Source organism: Hibiscus syriacus, unplaced genomic scaffold (genome assembly GCF_006381635.1).
Source record: "Hibiscus syriacus cultivar Baekdansim isolate YM2019G1 unplaced genomic scaffold, ASM638163v2 tig00110895_pilon, whole genome shotgun sequence".
In the NCBI taxonomy this organism is placed as follows: Eukaryota; Viridiplantae; Streptophyta; class Magnoliopsida; order Malvales; family Malvaceae; genus Hibiscus; species Hibiscus syriacus.
This window is the reverse complement of record NW_024062903.1, coordinates 57,803-79,800: the sequence shown is the minus strand read 5'-3', so window position 1 is coordinate 79,800 and position 21,998 is coordinate 57,803. Positions and strand designations below refer to the sequence as shown.

At 33.6% G+C, this 21,998-nt stretch overlaps 2 long non-coding RNA genes and 1 pseudogene across 2 annotated transcripts; 1 reads left to right on the top strand and 2 right to left on the bottom strand.

The window, feature by feature from the left end:
- Positions 1-3,588: 3,588 nt before the first annotated feature.
- LOC120145999 lies at positions 3,589-5,313 on the bottom strand. The gene is made up of 2 exons (XR_005518168.1): positions 5,245-5,313; positions 3,589-3,907 (listed from the first exon to the last, which is right to left on the bottom strand). It is a non-coding gene; the product is annotated as an uncharacterized LOC120145999 (long non-coding RNA).
- Positions 5,314-14,102: 8,789 nt separating this feature from the next.
- LOC120145997 lies at positions 14,103-14,445 on the bottom strand. Its single transcript, XR_005518167.1, has 2 exons — positions 14,315-14,445; positions 14,103-14,182 (listed from the first exon to the last, which is right to left on the bottom strand). It is a non-coding gene; the product is annotated as an uncharacterized LOC120145997 (long non-coding RNA).
- Positions 14,446-17,876: 3,431 nt separating this feature from the next.
- LOC120145905 lies at positions 17,877-19,998 on the top strand (annotated as a pseudogene).
- The last annotated feature ends 2,000 nt before the right edge of the window (positions 19,999-21,998 follow it).

Below are 21,998 nucleotides of genomic sequence, written 5' to 3'. Positions count from 1 at the left end.
CGATTCAGTTATAGTAATTCACGTCCCCATTTGTGTTTCGGGGTTAAAACTTACCCCATCCCCATGCCCGTGGGTGAAGATTTTGGTCATTCCCCATCCTCGTCGGTTTAGATCCCCATGATTTTCGGTTTTTCCTCACCCGATTACCACCCCTAGATATTAGTTGATATTTTTCTTATTCTATTAGCAATAAAGATATACTTTGCATATAGAGTTATTCGATCAAAATCCTCTAAAAAAAATAAAAATTATTATTGAAGTTATTCAATAAGTTAAACCCTGATTTAAATTAGAATTAAGTAAAAAAAAAAGAACATTAAATTGATTTGATTTTAATAATAAAAATATCATATTTATTTATTTATAGTATGATTTTTAGTCAATCTTTAAAGATGATTTAGAAATTTATGGTAATGAAAGATTTTATTAAATTTTATGATTTGTAAAAGATTTTTAAAAATTATATTTTTAAATTTAAAAATTAACTTTTTATTTGAGGTTGAGAATTTTATGGTAACCTTATTTTATTTTTCCATGGAATTATTATTTAGAATTTTAATTGTTGTTTTTTCCCTCTCGAAATATAGTTTAAGGATCATTAAACATGTTGAAGAACTGGAACACTTCATCAACATTTTAATGCTCTCTCTTTAATTTTTTATACGTATTTAATTGCACATATAATTAAGAATTGAATCTATATAAATGAACTAAATTCGAACTGTCATAACCGTTTTTCGTCCGGGCACGAATTTTTTTATTTTTGGCGGGAAAAATAATGTGAATAATAAATAATTTGGGAGTCGTCATCGACCTTTTGGGTCAGGTAGGTCGAATACCTAAAAATTATCTTTTAAAAGAGTTTTTAAGAAAACATCAGTTAAAAAATGAACTGATCTGCGTTTATAACCAAAAATTCGTTCTTTTTATTAATAAAAAGGGATTCGTGGTCGGTTACGTTTAGGGAACGTTTAGGGAATGATTAGCACCCCTACAACGCCTAAAATTGGTACTTTTTAATTATAAATTGTCTCTAATAATATAATTTTAAGAATTCAAATATATTTAATTTATAATTATGTTATTTCAAATTTTATTACTATAATTTTTAAGAAAATATATTAATTTAAATATATTTATAAAAAATTTATTTATTTAAAAATATCAGAAAAGGACTTCTATGTACATTAAAACAGCTCTTTTCTTCGATATTAATAAATAAAAATAAATATTAAAATTTTAATAATTTAAATAAAACTAAATTATAATTTTTATAATGTTTAATTATTTAAAATACCATAATAGGACATCCAATTGTTTTAAGACTGCCCTTTTCTTTGATATTGAAAATAAATATACATTATTATTTAAAATATATATATATATATATATATATATTTATGTGACTAATATGAAAATAATAATAATATAAAAGTAATAACAAATTAATATTATAATAAATAATATTTAAAATAAATTTAAAAGCAATAATATTAAATTGCAAAATATATAAAAACAATTAGGATCAAAGTGAAAAGAAACAAAATATTGGTGACTAAAAAAGTAAAATATCAAAATTAAAGGGCATAATTCGAATTAATAAAAAAAAACTTAATGCTAATAATGTAATATAACCTTATTTAATTAATTCGGGTTAAAAAATAAATTATAAAAATTATGAAGGACTAAATAAGGCATTTAACCTAAATATATGTATAATACAGGTAAGGACTAAAACATAATAAAATAAAATTCGAAGGATGAATTAAAAGGTTCAAAATTCAATTTTAGTGACTAAAATATAAGGATTACAAACTAAGATGGCTGCGGGCAGGGTTTACCCCTGATGAAAATTACACGCACACCCCTCCCCCTAAACGACGTCGTATGGCGAAGGGTATATAAATACCCAAATGGTTGACCCTACGGGCCAGCATCTTCATTCTCTTCTTTCCCTCTGTCTCTCTAAAAACGAGAGAAGCGTTTCTCTTTCGCTTCTCTCTTCACCGGATGGATTCCGGTTTCCTGCCGACAGCCGTGTTCCGGCCGATTGCCGTCGCCGGCCACCGTTCACGGTGGCCGGAAATTACAAAATCCACCCCAAATCGAAGCCCGATTTTCCCTTGTCCTAGATCCAAGTCCCGTTTTTCCTAATAACCCTCTGATAACCCTATATCTAAAATAAATCGAGGGTTTTTTTACATTCGATTAAACGGCGGTTTGACAACATTTGGTTTCCGACACCGCTTGGTAAGTCTCTTCACTCTTCTCTCAGTTATTTTTCGTTGCTTTCTGTCTGTGTGTTGGTTGCCCCTCTGTTTTGGTTATCTCTGGTTCTTCCTCTCTTTACAGGAAATGGTGGCCATTTATAGGCCTCGTCGAGAGGCTCCTCAGACCGGTCCAAAAGGGGCTCTTTGGTGAGTCACCAGACTATGGTGGTGACTCACCATAGAGTTGTAGCGTGGAGGGGCAGCTGGATCTTCTGGAGCGTTCTGTTGAAGCGGTGGCAGCAGCTTCCTGAGGCGGCGGAGCAGTGGTAGCAAGGGAAGCGGTGACGTGGCCCTAGGGTGATGATATCTAGGATTTCCTCTGGAGGCTTTTGGAACGTTGGATCTTATTAGATCCAACGGTGGATGATTGCTGGCGGCTGGAGTAGAGATCAAACCCTAATCAGTTTAGGGTTTCCATTGGGCTAGCTTAGTTGGGCCATAATTAGGCTCCGGGATCCATTTGTAATTGGGCCTGTAATATAATAAAATTAATAAATAATAATAATAATAATAATAATAATAAATAATAATAATAAATAATAAAAAACCAAATGTAAAAAAAAACTAGTGTCTTCACGAACAATTACAAATAATTATCACAAAAAGACTAAACACTAACCCAAACATCACCAAGTTTATACATAATAATTAAATTTATTATTAATATAACAAAAACATTTTAAAATGTTTTTAACAATAAAACATTTTAAAGTTAAATTTAATTAGGATGTGTTATTTTAAAATAATACTCAGACCTAGCTAAAATAAAACAAGTTTATATAAAATAAAACATTATAAAATACTAAGTGCAACATGTGCATACATGTAAATCCAAAATTAAGACCTAAATTTCCCATGAAACTATAATCTTAAACAACAATAAAAAATTCTTTAAATTATAGAAAAATTCTACGATGCTCGATGAGTATTTCTGAGCATCACTAACATCATTATTTTAATTTATAAAATTTAAAATTCTAAAGGACTCAATGTTTAATTATAAATTAATTAAAAATTTTAAAGGTAAATTATTTAAACAAAGAAAAAATATTTAGGATTTTTTAATTTAAGGATTGATATTTGATTCAATTATTGTTTGAGAAAATATTATAAAAATAATGTAAATAATATTTTATTTTAAATAATTTACCACTAAATTTTTAATTAATTTATAATTATATGTTAAGTCTTTTAAAATTTTAAATTTTTATAAATTAAATTAATAGTGCTTAACGTTACTCATCGTTAGTGGTGCTAAAGGTGCTCTCGAGAGTGGCATGCTCTTCCAATTTGATATCAATGCTATATCAAACTTTAATTAATAAAAATGATATATTTTGAGTTTTAATATATAAGTACAAAAGTCGAGAACATTATTATAAGGTAAAGTAATTAGAGAAATGTCAATAATGTTACACATAAAATTCATACCCAACGAGGGAAATGAAAGATTCCCATAAACCAGAAACTTTGCCTTGAAAATGCATATATTTATAATTATTGAGGTGTTTGATGTGATGGTCTCAGATCCTGGAAATGGCAAGCTTGATGAGCTCCCTCCTAAGAATCTTCCCAGATGGGTTCTTGGGTATTGAAGTTACAAATGCCACTTTCCGAATTCTCTTGTATGGCGCTACCTGTTTTTGATCATTTACAGCTTAATACAAATCATCCTACCCTTTATCGATCTTGGCTAATATTTCATATAAATACTTTTTTTATATAAATCATTTCATTTATCTCAAAGAAAGGTAACAAATGCTACTACACGGTACCCTGACCCTCAATTGGGGACAACCAACTCAAAAACTTAAAGAATCCCCCAGTTCAAACACAGTAACCTATTATCCCTATCTATACTTGAGCTATACAATTTTACCCGAACAATATCCTTAATACCATCAACCACAACATCAGCAGAGCCAGTAACACCCCTAAACTGTCTGAAGTTGTGCTCTTCTCACACACTATACAAATAAACAGACCAAGCAAGTCTAAGAATGCGAACCAAGAGCGGCTTAACTCTCAACCTCCTAACCATCAAAAGCAAAGTCTCCCACAACAACGAGGAACATATTGCAACCCACAAACATACATGATCTCCCTCCAAATCCTGTAAGAGTTAGGACAAATAAAAAACAAGTGATCCCTAGATTCCCTATCAACACCACACAAGCGACACCCCTCATCCTGAACAATCCCAAAACGAACATGTCTATCCTTCTTAGGCAATCTGTCTAAAATAACCATCCAAACTATAATTGCTTGCTTAGGAACATAACCTTGAAACCAAATAACCTTGTACCAACTAGCATTTCCCAAATCCACCCACTATCAACCGAAGCCCAATTCACCCAACCCTCATCAAACAACCTTTCTGCCTCACCTCGCAGCTTCATCAATTTCCTCATGACCCAGCTAAAGTGAGGTTTACACTCGGTAGACCAAAAACCATCATTCTTCAGGAAACCAACATGTAGGGATGGCAGCTTGACCCGAACCCGACGGGAAAACCCAAAATCCGGCCAAATTCGAGTCGGGTTTGAATAATATCGGGTCGGATCAGGTATCGAAAAAAAATTTGGGAATTTTTTCGGGTTCGGGGCAAGGTATCCCCGCCCCGATTATATATAGATAATATTTTTTATATTTTTTATATTAACTATATATATAGAATTTTCTATATTTTATATTAATTATATATATAATATTTTTTATTTTTTATATTAATTATATATAATATTTTTATTTTTTTATATATATATTTTTTTTATGAAAAATATGGTTTTTCTCGGGATCAGGTCGGGTTCGTGGACGGGGTAAAAAAATCTCCAACAGGACGCCCTGATAAAAAACCCGACAGAGATCGAGGTGGGAACGGGGATTTATTTCGAATTCGGGATGGGGAGAGCAAAACCCGCCCCGAACCCACCCGTTGCCATTCCTACCAACATGCATATAAATAATTACTTACATGTTTTGATATAAAATCAATGACTTCAGTCTCTGATAAATTGCGACCACTTTTTCCAATCAAATACGCGCCATGATATATTTCCCAATCTCTTAATCAGGAAACCTAGTATACGAAGAAATTAAACAATTTTCATGTATTTTGCGCTAGAAACTGGTTTTGATTAAGGTTATTGCGTTTAGAGGTGAATTAAATTCGGTTTGATTTGAAAAAAATGAAATTTTTATATTCGATTCGACTCGTAATTTCATAAACTGACTCAAATTAAAAAAATTATTAAAATGAAAATTGAGTTAGAAAATATTAATTGAATAATTCAAATTTTTTAGTAATTAATGAATTGATTTTCAAGTTATAGTCGAGTTCCTCAACTTTGCATGATATATATATACACACATATCACATATAAAAAATATGAAGAAATATATATGAATATCATATATAGTTATAGCAAGACAGTAAAATTCAAATCAATTAGTATCATAACATTATAAATATTTACAATTAAATTTAAACATAAACTCAATAACTTAATTCGGCTCAACTAAAAAAATCAAATAAAATTTACTCATTATATTAAAAAAAGTGCAAGCGAAAAAAATTCGATGTATCAAATACTAAACTGAAACTTTGTATTTATAAAATATAAAGTGAAGTGTACATCAATAAATAGAACGAATGAATGATGATCATTATAAAAAAGGCATAATGTAATAAAATACTCATAATGTTTAATATTACAAATAATTTTGTCTTTTTTCGAAACATTTTACCATTTAACGTTTCATTTTAGGTCAAAAACACTATTATTGGATGAAAACTGTTAGTCAACTAACGATCAACGCTTAGAGCAGACTTAGCAATAACATGTGGAGAGAGATACTAACATGGCTTGTCTAGATTATAGTAGATGATGACGTGACAGGTCCATGTGGACTAAAATGTTGACGTGGCATGTCCAATTATGATGCCACGTCAACAATTTTTTAATTAATTATAAATAATTATATTTTATTAAATTAACAACATTTAAACAAACAAATATACAAATAAAAAAGTAAAAAGCTTAGCACCTAACCACCAAATCAAGTCCCTTGAATGTTATAATTTTACTAAGAAAGATATTTAAAGTATAAAGAAATAAGTTCAATACAATTCTTCATATTTTAAAGACTATATTTTATATATACATGTTATATTTATATTCAAAAACAAATATTCAAATAAAAAAAAAGTTAAACAAATCGATTTATGATAATTTTTTATTAATTTCATACTTCTTGGAATTAAATCAAATTTATAAAAATATAAACGTCTCTCTTCTATTATTTTAGTAAGATTTTTTTTACATGTAAATTTCATATTTAATAAATAAAATGTTATCTAATATTATAGTAAAAATTTATAATGTTATTGTTAAAGTTTTTTTCTTCAAAATATTGATTAAAAATATAAAGGAACAAAGAATTGATGGTAAGAATTTGATAGTAAGAAAATTAACAAAGAATTGTAAATGGAAGATTAGATTAAATTAAATTAAAATTAAAAAAATAATAAATAATTTTAATCATAAGATTAAATTAAATAAAATTATAAGTTTAAAAGACTAAATTAGAAAATATATTTATAATTTTTTTTGGATAATTCTATTTCATTACCCAAGAAGCAGGAAACTGCTACAAAATACAATGTCCAGAAAGGAAATAAACAGAACAAATTAAGCATAGCCATGACAGCAAACATAGCAGACCCAAGTTACAAATGAAAAGAAAGCAACAAAACAGACTCCTCTATGTAATACCCCATTTTTCACACAGAACAGCATTAGCTGGTTCTGTTCTGCTGAACGCCAAAAACTGCAGGCGTGTATACGAATGGTGTTCTTGATGTCATCCAGCACAACATCCTTGGTTCGACTTCTTCTACCAAATAATCTATTGTTTCTTTCCATCCAAATCCCATATATGTGACCAGTCCAGGCAAGTCTTAAAACGCGAACGATAAGTGACTTGCCTTTGAACAAACGAACAGCCCATGTCAATTCACCATTCCAGCTACTAACTCCACGTTCGATTCCACAAAGGCCAAGGATGGATCTCCATAGTTCTTTAGCAAAGCTACACTCAAAAAATAAATGCTCCCTAGTTTCTGACACAGTACCACACAGTAAACACATGTCAGTGTCAATGGATAAGCCCATCTGAACAAGCCTAACCCGAGTAGGCAATCTATTAAGCATAGCCATCCATGCTACAATGCTAAATTTGGGAATGCACCCAGAGAACCAGATCAGATGGTGCCAGGGAATTTTAGGGGCAGTAGCACGCAAGTTATCCCAGATTTGCCTAGTGCTCAGATCGCAAACCTGGCCCGAGAATAGGTGAGCAACTTAAGGCCTGATTTCCAGCAAGTGTTTGAAGTTCCAGCTAGCGTTTGTAGGGATAGCCATCTGCCAAAAATTAGCATTCTTAATAACATAAGAATGCATCCATGCCACCCAAAGGGAGCCCTCATTAGCCAATAGCTTTTTAATTAGTTGCAAAATGCAAGCCTTATTCCAGCACCCTCAGATTTCATGTGACAAATTTTCTTCCAACTAACTCTTGCACCTTTAGCAGGCACATCGGAGCCCTTCCAAAATAAACGGGAACATAATTACTCCATTTTCCTAATGATCGCAAGCGATAGAATAAGCTGCCTACACCAATAGCTTGAGATGCATAACAGAACAAATGAGCTGCAATCTTCCAGCGAAGCTGAGGTGCTTATTAGCCCATAAGCTTAGCTTTGTCCTTATCTTGTCAATAAGGGCTTGATAGTCCTTCACAGCCAATTTCCTTGTAACCAATGGAACTCCCAGGTAACGAACTGGGAGGGTACCCAAGCTAAAGCCAGTAAGTTCCCTGATGAGACTGCTTTGCCCAGCAGAAATACCAGAAACAAATATCTCACACTTGCTAGCATTTAGCTTCAAACCGGACATGAAATATAATTTATCCAAAACAGCCTGCACCCCCATGACAGAGTTAAGAGACCCTTTGCAAAAAATGAGCAGATCATCCGCAAAGCAAATGTGAGTAAGCCCGATCCTCTTACACTTAGGATGATAGCCAAAGACCCCATTTAAAGCAGCCACATTCAAGAGGTTTGAAAGCACATTCATAGCTAAAACAAGATATAGGGTGAGAGGGGATCACCCTGCCTAACACCTCTAGAACCTTTAAAATAACAAGACTACCATTGAACAATAAAGTACCTAGGATAAGCAAAGCAAGCCCATATACAGCTAATGAATTTGTCAGGCAATCCCAAAGCATGCAAGATCACCCCTATAAACTCCCAATTCAAGGAATCAAAAGCCTTCTGTAAGTCAATTTAAGTGCACATCTAGGAGACATGTTCTTCCTAGAGTAGCCCTAACAATTTCCTGAGCTAATAGAGTGTTGTCACTATGCTTCTCCCTTTCACAAAAGCAGTTTGGTTCATAGAAATCATACCAGGAACATAAGAAAGCCTATCCACTAGAATCCTAGTGACATTTTTGTAAACAACAGAACAACACGAGATAGGCCTAAAGTCTTTAACTAGACTCGGATTTGGGACTTTAGGGACCAAAACAACAGCCGTTGCATTGAAGAAAGGAAGCATAAAAGAGTGGTCAAAACAATACCTTATTGCAGCCAAGAAATCATCCCCAACAACAGTCCATGCTTTCTTAAAAAAGAAAGCATTATATCCATCAGGGCCAGGTGACTTATTATTAACTTGCCCCCACAAGGCCTCCTTAATTTCAGCATCAGAGATATCCATGCATAAAGTGTCAGCTGCATTCCTTGGTAATGAATAGCCAAGTAACTCCTTAACAGTGCTAATATTGCTGCCCTTAACCTCAGGATCAACTACTCCCAACTGTTTCACAAAGAAATCAACCACCTCATTGGAAATGGCATCAAACGTGTCAAGTCTTTCACCACTATGATTGTATAAAACTCTAATTGTGCTACACTTTCTTTTGCTCGCAACCAAAGAGTGAAAAAAATGGGTACCCTGGTCGCCATCTTTGATCCAATCCGCTTTAGCTTTTTGCTTATAAAATAACATCTCAGCTTCCTCTTTCAATTCCTTCTCGGTCTCCACTTCAGCGTGTATGGTCGTACCAGCAGTAGCCGAGTCAAGGTTGGCAAGCTACAATCTTTTCAATTCCTCCCTCTTATCCCTAACTTGCCCCGAAATATCACTATAACAGCTTCTATTAAGCTCCTTGAGAGACCGCTTCAACCGTTTTAACTTAAAGTAGAGGGATTGTATGGGATTAGCATTGATAGGGGTCTGTCAAGATTCCCTGACAATGGCCATGAAATTGGGATGCTCAGCCCATAAGTTAAAGAATTTAAATGGTTTGGGCATAGCAGCTGGAATGTCCTTATGCAACCAGACAAGAGTTGGGCAGTGATTAGAGTCCCCAAGGGCCTGAAATTCAACATCAGAAGACGGGAAAGCATCATTCCAGCTAGAACTAACAAGGACTCGATCCAACTGACGCGCCAAAAAATGAATCCTACTGTTTATTAGTCCACGTGAACAATTGACCAGTGAAAAGATGGTCAAGTAGACCAAGACCCTCCACACAATTCTGGAAATCAGAAATATCAACCATCGTGCTAGAATTTACTGGAGAAGAGCTTTCCTCAACACTTAAAATGGCATTAAAATCACCTCCAATAAGCCAGGCCCTACCTCCCACAAAAGCTTCAATAATATTAAGCTGAGCCCATAGTTGCTTGCGAATGAAACTATCATTTGACCCATACACAGCAGAAATACAGAAACTGAAATCCCCCGAGCAGCCTTCAAAAGTAATACTTTGATCAAAAATAAATCTGATGATGCAGGTAACATTTTTTTGCCAAAGCACCCAAATGCGACCATTATCAGCATATAAATTTTTATTTGAAGTTTATAAATTTAAATTTTATTAAAATTTAAAATATGAATTTAAATCAACTCAAATAATTTAATCATTTAAATTTAACTCAAATTTACAAAAGGAAAGTATCAGCCCAATTGTGATCCTAATGGGTTTGATGACTACAATATATTCTAAATAAACTTAATTATCAAATTATAACATTCAATGAATTTGGCTTGGTGGTTAGTTGTTGAGCATTTCATCCAATAGTTCCAAATTCAATTCCTATGACTATCATCATTTGCTGGTTTATCCTTTCCTTTATAGGTTACCTTGATTTTAAATCAATCAAATGTTACATTGATTTATAATTAATTTAAAAATATCTTTTTACTGACGTGACATCATATGTGGACATGTCATATTAGTATTTTAGTTCACATAAACCTGTCAAGTCATCATCTACTATAATTTGAATATGTCATATCAACATCTCTCTCCACATGTTCTTGTTGAGTCAGCACCAAGTGTTGATCGTTAAAAATAATTAATTTAAAAATATCTTTTTGCTAACGTGATATCATACGTGGACAAGCCACGCTAGTATTTTAGTCCACGTGGACCTGTCAAGTCATCTACTATGATTTGGATATACTACGTCAGTATCTCTCATTTTCTTACTGAGTCAATTCAAAGCATTGATCGTTATTTGACTAACGGTTTTCATTCAACGAGAGTGTTTCTTGACTCAAAATGAAACGTTAAGTAGTCAAATGTTCCAAAAAATAAAGGTGAAATTGACAGTATTATCAAACATTATAGTATTTTGTTGCATTATGCTTATAATAATATTTTTATATATAAATTAAATTTACCCGAAATTATGAAGCATTCTATTGATGGGTACCAAAGCGGTAATCTTTTTTTAATCATTAAAAAATAAATAATCATTAATGTTAATCATTATTAACGACTCGGTATAATGTCAATTATAACTTATTATAAAAAAAAATTCGCATGTTGAGTGCTTAGTTTAAACTACAACAAAAAGTTTAATAAATATTTTAATTTATCGCTGTATCGAATTTATTGATCTACTAATTCAAATCGATTTTTATAAAAGGTTTATGATGGGGTGTCCTCCCAACCTAGTTTTTCCATATGTAAATGTCAGGATTCAAAATTTAGTCTTACTTAAAAAATCTAATGTCCATCACGCTAGATCAACCGATTATCGATAAGATTATATAATTTAATACCAAAAACCACCACAAATTAATTCTAGAATCAAATTATCTTGATTCAGGTATATATATTAAATAAACTAATAAAATAAAAGTAGCTTGAACGTACCTCGGCTCTAAATAATTTTAACGTAAATTACATCGTTCCTCACTGAATATATTCTCTCTCCTATTTTCTATACCCAACTTTCAATTTGCTCATTGAGCTTTACAATCGTATCATTTTGCTCATTGAATGTTTTCTCTTAACAGTTGATGACGTGATTTTTTATTATTATTAATATAAAAATAATTAAAATAAAAAATAAAAAAAGAAGGTGGACATGCCACTGTCGGCCACTGTCGACTGTCGTAGATGGTGGTCGTTCGGTCCTAAAATGGGATGGGTCGCTTTTACTCGACACCTTGAGTTCGAATTCGACCTCTATTTTGTCAGAACTTGCTTCGAAGTCCATGAATTTGAGATTTAAAGTGAGAAAACCAAAACGTTTCAGTCTAAATTCACGGGTTTTGTGACAATTTTCGGTGAAACATCCACCAGATTCGGGCTCAGGGGATTGAGACGAATCGACCCATGAAATTTAGGACTAAACGGCTACCATCTATGACGGTCGACGGTGCCCGACGGAGAGAAAAGAAAAATGGAAGAAACGAAAAAGAGTAAATTACACCATGAGTGTTCAAATCTGACCGTTGAACCATCGATCCGATAAAAGATATCGGTATTTATATTGAAAAATACCTGATTTTCCAGATCGACTGTCCAACTCGCTAATTATCAAGCCATTTGCAGCCTCGTTTTACCAATTGTAATACCCAGATTTTTTTTTCTTTTGATACTTAAGAAACACTACCTGTACTTAAGATATCCTGTATTTTTTTAAAACTGTTGCATGCATATATAATATGTTCCATGGGGCGAGGTAGTTTATCTCCTCAAATCATGGAACTGTAGGTTGGAACTACCTGTACTTAGATTTCTTTGTATTGTTGATTTGGGCCTTTATGTAAATAAATTTGCAAAGGAGACTAGAATTACACCTCATATTTTACATAAAATGCATTCATCTGCCTCATGCATGCAACAGTATTAGAAATTTGTATTCAAACTTGAAGTTAATAATAACAAATATTATAGATCATATCCAATATATATATTAATGAATAACAGGCTCCCCAACAGTCGTGGGAACATGTTCCACTGCAGGCAGGTTCTCAACCTTTATCTGCAACTTTTGTTCATGTAAGAAAAATAACCCATGAAAAGGGAGCACTTCTAGGAGCACATTATAAGGTGCATTAACTACTACAGATTTGATCTCAGTTGAAACAACCTAACCGATTCCTTCCATATGATCCTACAAAACAAATACGTATAGGGACGGACGCAAGATTTTATTTTATATAGGAGACTAATTTTGTTTATAAGAAATGAAGGCAAGATTAAGAAATTTCATACTCCGAGAATAAGAAACAACAAAATAACTGCATCAGATAACACTAACTTAGGAACAGAGACGTTGAATCAATGTTAATCTCCTAAATCAACAAGTTCATAATTCATACTCAAAATGATCAAAACCTAACTGTATGGGTGACATACTGTCGGAGGAAAGCAACGGACATCCAATGGCATCCCTAATCTAGTTTTCCTGCAATAAAATGCAACCTTGAGATATTATACACAGCACACTGCAAATTAAGACGTACGAGAAGTGAGCATTCGCAATGACTATCAAACAAACGCAACTCCACTGCTAAGTTGGAGGGACTAGCACTGTTCATCAAGCAACAAAACATACACAAAGATACGATAACAGCTCGCAGAAACTGTCACTCATGCACAAGTACGCCGATACACAAAGCTTCATTCGATGAAAAAATCCGACAAGAGATTTAGCAAGTACAACAGATCAGTCGTGGATTTCTTAAGTCAAAACTTACCTGTGAGTTCAAATTTGATGGATGTCCGACTGTCTTCATCCAATGACTCAAAGTAGACCCCCACCTATCTGTCGGCTCAAGGCCAGCTTTCTTCCGTGTTTTTGAATTCTATTAACAACCTGCAATAAATTGAGTTAAAATGTCGAATGTGTCAGAAATATTACCAAAAAAAAAAATTCAACTGGCTTTTTCCATTATAAATAAACAAATCTAGTTAATTATCAACAAAATAGGTCATCGCATTTCAACAAACACAATTGCTAATCGAAAGGAATAGAAATAAGATAACTACAACATCCTTTGAATTAGAATTAATGATGTTATTGGCACCATTTTTATCTACCTCACGTGCAATGCCAGCTTCAAACAATGATTCATCTGGCCGTAAATCCAAAACCACCAAAACATCACCTGAGAGAAATGCAAGGAAAAGAGTTATCAGAAGCAGACGTGTAGTAGTAGTATTAGTCCTATGCTGTTTAGGAGTCTTTTATGAAAGATAAGTCTTAGGAGTCTTTGTAACCTAGATGGAAGTTTATCTTTAGAAAGAAAAAAAACTGAAGATTCCACACTGCTCACGCACCTCTCTTAATCTGCCAGCTATGTCATCAAGAAAGTCCTCATCTGGGTGAACAACTATCATCTCTCTAAATTACAAAGAACGAATGGATAAGAGACTACAGAAAGAGCAGAAACATATAAGAGAAATATCAGCAAGAGACAGCTTATAAGCAGACCTCAGAGGTGTTTTGAAAGGCTTGTTGTGACGCTCACGAATGTTGCGGGCAAGATCAATTATCTTCATCATCCTTGTCACACTTTCTTCAATTCGATCCCCCCTCTTAAGACACCAATGACATTCAATTCAGTAAAATTTATAGTAGAAAGAAACTTCATAATTAAGAAAATAAACCATTAATGAACTATACAGACCAGCCTATGTTAGCATAATTACAACAAAAATGAACAATACCTTTCCTTCTTCCTGAGGAAATCTACAATAATGGATGCTTTCCTCTGCTCCATCACCGACTTTTCTCATGTTTTGATAAAGAACCTCAGTGAAGAACGGTAAAGGGGAGCCATAACCTTACATGAAGTTAGAAGCACCTAAAACCATTGTACAAAGTTCTAAGCATGTAAATAGTGATACGATCATTACCGAATGCATAATAACAGATTACAAGCAATAAATCGCCGGTAAGAAAATGAAATGATAGTACATACATTATAAAGTGGAGAGTGCCATACGGCAGTCTTCCTCTCCAGAACGGCCTTTCAGTCTCTTACGGTTGAATCTCACATATATATTTGTGAGGTTGTCAAGAAACTTCAAAAGATATGGAACCACCTAAAAATGTATATACACACATTCTTTCAGTTTTACAGATTGATATAATATATGTACAAGAAACTAATGCATAGCATCTACTGAAAGAAGGTAATCTCAAATGTGCTATGGTAGTGTTATTCTCACAGAATTCTTAAATCTTAAAATGCTGGTATGGACCAAAAAAGTTGCTAAGCTGATGCAACACTGAATGCTAAAGTGGGTATCTATATCAAACCCCAGATAAATGTTGCCAAAATTTCTAAATTGACTTAGTATTAAATTCAATGTCTCTCATATTGATATATACGAAAGGAAATTCCAAGAGGTTATGTTGGTTATAGACAGAACCGTATAAAGTCGATAAGCATCCATTTTTTTCTTGAACAAAGTGAACAAGACTTTGAGTTGCAGAATTTATCCATTGATCAAGCACATTAGATGACATCTGAAGAACAGTGACAGCAATAGGAACAAATGGGCAGAACCCACATGCTCGAGTCTTTTAGCATTTTGAACAAAAAACCTATACGCATTTTACCAAGGGAGGAAGACATCTTTGACCTGGGCAGATATCAAGGTAAGGGATTAAGAAAATAAACGTCAGAAATATGCAACAGAACACCAAAAACTAACTATAAGGAAACAATAAGATGATAAAAAATATCTTCTCAGAAGCAAGAGCTGGTACATAGCAGGCAACGAACAGAAAATACTCACAACACGAAATACTCACTAACTATAGTGAACAATTTTTTAAAAATAAATATATACAGATAATGACTTACAGCGCCATAGTCATTAATGACGTCCGTGGGTTCAGGATAATTTTCAACCTTTTACTCATCTTCTTTCCGTCGTCAGCAAGGACAAGCCCAGTGCAAATGAGATTTCTAAATGCAGGTTTCCCAAATAAAGCAGTTGACACACCATGAGAGTGTAAAATCTACAAGATTTAAAGAAAGAAAAAATGTCATAGAACCAAACTTCAGTCACAAAACTTCTCAAGAGGGTTAAACAGGAGGGAAAAGGTTCATAAAAAGTTAATGAAATCATCACCTAATAACAACTACTCATTCGAGAACCAAAATATTAAACAAATAATAAACAAATGTACACTCGGACGCTATCAGCATGAAATGGGAAAAAAAATCTAACAGCACTGCAGAAAATGTGTACAATCAGTGTTTTATTTTTTTTTATAAAAATGGGAGGCCTCATTAAAACCCCTTCATAATATCAAGCTACGAAATAACTCAACCCTCATTTGAAGGAGTAAAGAGTACTCAAAAAATTACCAAGTACATCAAGAGTTCAACACAACCAATTACAATCAGAAAACATCCACCACATAATGACCAGAATATTCAACCGAAACACAGTAGTGTCTAGGGTCGGCCCTGAGCATAGGCGAGGGACGACCGCTAGGGCTGAGCAACAAAATCGAGAAAACCGAAAAACCGACACGAATCGAGTAAAACGGTTCGGTTCGGTTAGGTTTGGCATTATACGGTTCGATTTTCGGTTCGGTTTAAAATCTCAATTCTTTTGATTCGGTTCGGGTTTTTCATATGGAACCCATTTGTTCCGTATTGAACCGAATAGGCAATTTTTTAAAAAAAAATTATAGTTTCAAGTGATTTTTTCATGGAAAAACCGATAAACCGAACCGAACCGAAAAACCCGAACCATTAAAAAAAACCGAACCGAATCGAAAAAACCGGTTTTGGTTTTTTCGGTTTTTTAACCATTCGGTTTCAGTTTAAATTTTGAAAAACCGTTTATTTCGGTTCGGTTCAATTTTTGGTAAAAAACCGAACCGAATACACCCCTAGCGACCGCCTAGGCCCCAAGCTTGGAGGGGCCAATTTTTAAGTTTAATAATTAAAAAATATTTTTAAACATATTTTTTTTATTTCAAACACTCGAAAATATGGTAATTCAGTGGGTCCCAATATTTAAAATATATTTTTAAATATCAATTTTTATTTAAAAAACTTGAAAATATGATAATCCAGTGGGCCCCATTTTAATGATTGGGAGGGAAATCAGGTATGAGCCTCCACTTGTCTTCTTGTCATCACCTCCTGACCTAGGGCCCTTAAAATATCAGGACCGGGCCTGGTAGTGTCCATTCCCTACTTAGCAAGACTTTACCCAATCTTACAAAATTACCCGTGTCCAACACTTGGATATTGTATAATTAGGAAAACGTAGAAAAATATAGCCATACCGAGCACCCGACACTTAATCCTGAGTCCATGTAACATAGAGGAAAACGATAACTAAAATGAGAAAAATTAACTGGATGAGATGGCAGTCTAAACTCCAAAATTGTTACATCTACCCTCACACCACTTCCAATAAAGAAAAATTAAAGGGTTATAAGACAATGGAAATGCTTCGACATTAATCATGCATGTCAAAAAATTAAAAAGAAAAAGAAAATTCAGCAACTCAATGCTCATTTGGTTTGCAAAATGGTCAAAATGCATAAGATCAACTCAATCCACATGTGCACTAAAATCTAGGAATAATGAATAACATATAAAACAGTAGGGAACAACCATCCACGAGTTTGATCTAGTCCTTCTGCCACAAAGTGCCCAGGAAAATTTTCTCAAAAAGTTCAATGTTCTCAAACGGATAGTGGATGTAAGCAGAAGGCATTGATTCACTCTCAAACCAACAATCAAATACCTGCAAAAATAATTCAGCATAATTAACTATAGAAAAGACTGATGCTAACGCATAAAGACAAAAAAGCAATAGGAACTAAGAAATGAAGGTGTTTAGCAGAAGCTGCATCTAAAAATTACTAACTCCAATAATATGCAGTCAGCTCAAAATTAAAATTGATCAACTTGATGGAGTTGGATACTAGATCAGCATTCACCAACATAGAATCTGATAGTTACTAATAATAAATAACAGCTCTTTGCATAAAAAGAACCTAAACTGCTTGATAAAAATATAATATCAATAAATGATATTGGTTCATATTTAACAAAAATCAGACTATACTCCAATAATTACAGAGAGATAAATTAGTGCTATCTAATCTATTAACATTCCTATTACTTAGAAGTGATCCTACAATCTGCTTGATTGATAATAGAACTTCATCCTCAGATCTAGAACTTCCTCTGAAAATCCTTCGGTTCCTTTCCTCCCATATCTAATCTATTAACAAAGGCAAATTTCAGCGATGGAGGCGTTTGAGAAGTTGGAGAATGTGGGAGAGGGAACTTACGGGAAAGTTTACAGAGCAAGGGAGAGAGTGACGGGGAAGATCGTAGCCTTGAAGAAGACGCGCCTCCACGAGGACGATGAAGGCGTCCCTCCCACCACTCTCTGTGATATCTCGATCTTACGCATGCTCTCTCGCGATCCTCATGTCGTCAGATTGATGGATGTTAAACAAGGGCAAAATAAAGAAGGAAAGACGGTTTTGTACTTGGTTTTTGAGTACATGGATACCGATCTCAAGAAAGAAATTCGTTCCTTTCGCCAAACTGGGGATAGCATTCCGGTCAACATTGTCAAGAGCTTGATGTACCAACTGTGCAAAGGTGTTACCTTCTGTAACGACCATGGAATTTTACAAAGGTCCTTAAGCCCACAATCTCTTCATGGACAGAAAGACCATGGCGCTTAAGATAGCCGATCTCGGCCTTGGTCGTGCTTTCACTCTTCCCATCAAAAAGTATACTCATGAGATATTGACCCTTTGGTATAGAGCACCTGAAGTTATTTTAGGGGCTACACATTACTCAATAGGTTTTGGATCAATTTTTTAATTTTCTTTAACCAATTCATTTTCTAATAAATTCCCAATGTACTTTAATTATTTATAATAATTTCTTTTTAATAAAACGATATTGGTTGATAATTTTTTTTAATATATTGATAATATATATATTATATACATAGTGTCGCGACCGTCTTTCGGTTGGGTCTAAAATTGGACTTCGATTTGGATTAAATGATTAGGAGTCGCTATCGATCATTTTAAAATGAATTTAGGTGGATCGGACGCCATCTTACCTGATCTGCGTTTTACCATAAATGTGTCCGGTTCAGGAGTCGGTTACGGTCAAGGAAGGATTAATACCCTTAAACCGCCCTTTCGGTACCAATTAATTTGTCGGTTGTCTTTAATTGCGAAAATTTAAATTTAAATTTAAAACGTTCGATTCGAATTACTCACCTCTGATTGGTTGAAATTACTAAAAAAATATATGTTAGATGAAATAATAATAATAAATAAAATAAAAGTAAATAGTAAAGAGAAATGAAAAATGTTAGATAAAAATAAAATAAATAAAAAAGGATAAATAAATCAAGGAGAAAAATGAATAAAAAATATTAAAAATAAGGAAGAAAATAAGAAATAAAAATATAAAACAAATAATAATTTAAAAAACCTAAATGAAATAAAATGGTAAAAAAGAAAAAAAATAAAGGTTTGGGGACTAAATAATAATTTAACCAACTACCAAATAGTGATAACAACAGAATATGCATAAATTACAGGGCCGAATATGAAAATCATCAAACACAATATATAAATTAGTGACCAGAATGAAAATATTGAAAAATAAAGGCTCCAATTAGGATATCTAAAAGCTGCATTAATAGCTAAATAGCAGGATTACAAACTAAATCTGGCATTTCCTTTTTTTTTTTTGAAAACACGGATGAATCAGGGGTCAAAACGGTGTAGTTTCGGTTTTGTTATTTAACCCCCAAAATGAAGCTTTTTCCTCTCAATTTCCATCATTTTCCAAGTTTCCCTTCTCTCACTAAAATAGCTTCTCTCTCACCTCTCTCTAGGAAGCCTCCACCAAAGAAGAAGGTCGGCACCGTTCCGGTCTTCGATCCACCGTCCGCTGCCCGCGGTGGCCGAAAATTTCTAAACCACACCAAAATAACCCCCTCACCATCCTAAACCCAAAACTGGAACCTGATTGCCCTAAAAACACCTTAACTAAAGTAGATATAAAAAAAAACTCTCGAATTTTACCCTTGTTCGTCGACGACCATTGGCTTCCCGCTTGCCTTTTATGTTTTTCCTTGTTGTTTGCTTGGTTATTTAGTGGTATTTGGTTGTTTCGAAACGTTTTGGTTTTCTGTTCTTTGGTTGTATGGTTCGATGATGGTACTGTTGTTTTTTGGTTTATGTCTGGCTTTGGTTTGAGGTTGATGTTTCTTGGTTTACTGTTGGTTTTGCAGTGTTGGTCCCGACTAAGTTGTTGCCTGTTGTTGTTCTCAGTTTTCTGTGTACCGTTTATGGATCTTGTTGTTCTCGTGGGTTCTCCTTGTGACTGTTCGTTGTTCGTGTATTTATATAGTCCAACTGAAGTGGCGAATGACATGGTGACCAGTCATTGACTTGTAGCGAGTGAAGATGTCTTTTGTGGTCCCAATAAGTACGTGACCGTAATGAGGCTCTCCGGAGGTGATGGGATGGCTGTCGTAAAAGACGTATTCGGGCATGTTTTCAGTGCGATCAAGTTGACCCTTAAAATCATCTATTTGAGACTAGTACGAGAGTATGCGCTCCACTTCGGAAGGGAAGCAGAACTCCTTTCCCTCGTACACCTCCTCCATGAGATTCTTCTTCTTCCTCTTGTTCGCTGTTTTTCTTTGAAAACTTAGAATGGCGGTGCCTAAATTAAGAAAAAGACAGGAAAAAAATTGCCTACTCCTCTACTTATTGGTCACAATTTGTAAAAAAAAGGAAAAATAATTAATATAAAATGGTAAAAAAGAAAAAAATAAAGGTTTGGGGACTAAATAATTATTTAACCAACTACCAAATAGTGACTAAAATAGAAGATGCATAAATTACATGGCCGAATCTGAAAATCATCAAACACAATATATAAATTAGTGACCAGAATGAAAATATCGAAAAATAAAGGCTCCAATTAGGATATCTGAAAGTTTCATTAATAGCTAAATAGCAGAATTACAAAGTAAATCTGGTATTTCCCTTTTTTTTTAAAACACGGATGGATCAGGGGTCAAAACGATGTAGTTTCGGTTTTGTTATTTAACCCCCAAAATAAAGATTTTTCCTCTCAATTTTCATCATTTTCTAAGTTTCTCTTCTCTCACTAAAATAGCTTCTCTCTCGCCTCTCTCTAGGAAGCCTCCACCAAAAGAGAAGGCGAGCACCGTTCCGGTCGCCGGTCCACCGTCCGCTGCCCGCGACGACTGAAAATTTCTAAACCACACCAAAATAGCCCTCTCACCGTCCTAAACCCAAAACTGGAACCCGATTGCCCTAAAAACACCCAAACCGGAGTAGATATGAAAACAACCTCTCGAATTTTACCCTTGTTCGTATATAAGAATATACGTATGTAAGATATATATATATATCATAAATATATTAAAAACTATCAACCAATATTGTTTTATTAAAAAGAAATTATTAGAAAGAATTAAAGTACATTTGGAAATTTATCAGAAAAAGAATTGGTTGAAGAAAATTGAAAAATTAATCTAAAATAAAATGTTTGAATTGTTTAGAATTCATAAATTAAAGAAATTATGAATAATTAAAAATAATTTATTATTGTTGATTTTAAATTTTTAGATTACTTTTATTTAATAATATTTATGAAAAAAGATTTTTTTAATAAAACGATATTGGTTGGTATTTTTTTATTATATATATATACATATATCTTACATACGTAGTTGTTCGAATCAAATTTTTTTCTTAATATTTTTTCTTTGGTCGGGTTTGTATTTGCGATATGATGCATTTTTAATTGTTTTATCAAATCAATTTTTAGATGATAGTTCGTAGAAATCAATTATTGAGGTGTAACTGTTACCTAGTTGTGTTGTACTCTTTTCCACTAATTAGGTATAGGGAGGTTTTTAATGAGACACACAACTTAGGTCTTGGGTTTGCTTGTTCAAATCCTTAATAAAACAAATTTTGCCAAGCGAAAAAAAGCTGACCTTTAAAAGCATCTATTTGAGACTAGTACGAGAGTATGCTGTCACAGACTTAATCGCTCAATAAGCCTCGTGCGGCCTTAGCTCCTTTTCGCCCCTTGCGATAGCTAAGTCAGCCTCACTCGAACTCGTGCTAGTGAAAGGATTGGCAAGGAAACAAAGAAGAAAGGAAAGAACTTAGAGAGAAAGCTTGTTGAATGCTTGAATGCTTACAACTCTTGGATGATTTACAAATGAGGATTCTACACCTATTTATAGCATCCCACCTCCTCAATGGACGGTGGAGATTGATTTGATCCTACGGTAGGGAGAGATTCTCTAGAATTCTCCATTATTTCCTACCTAACAT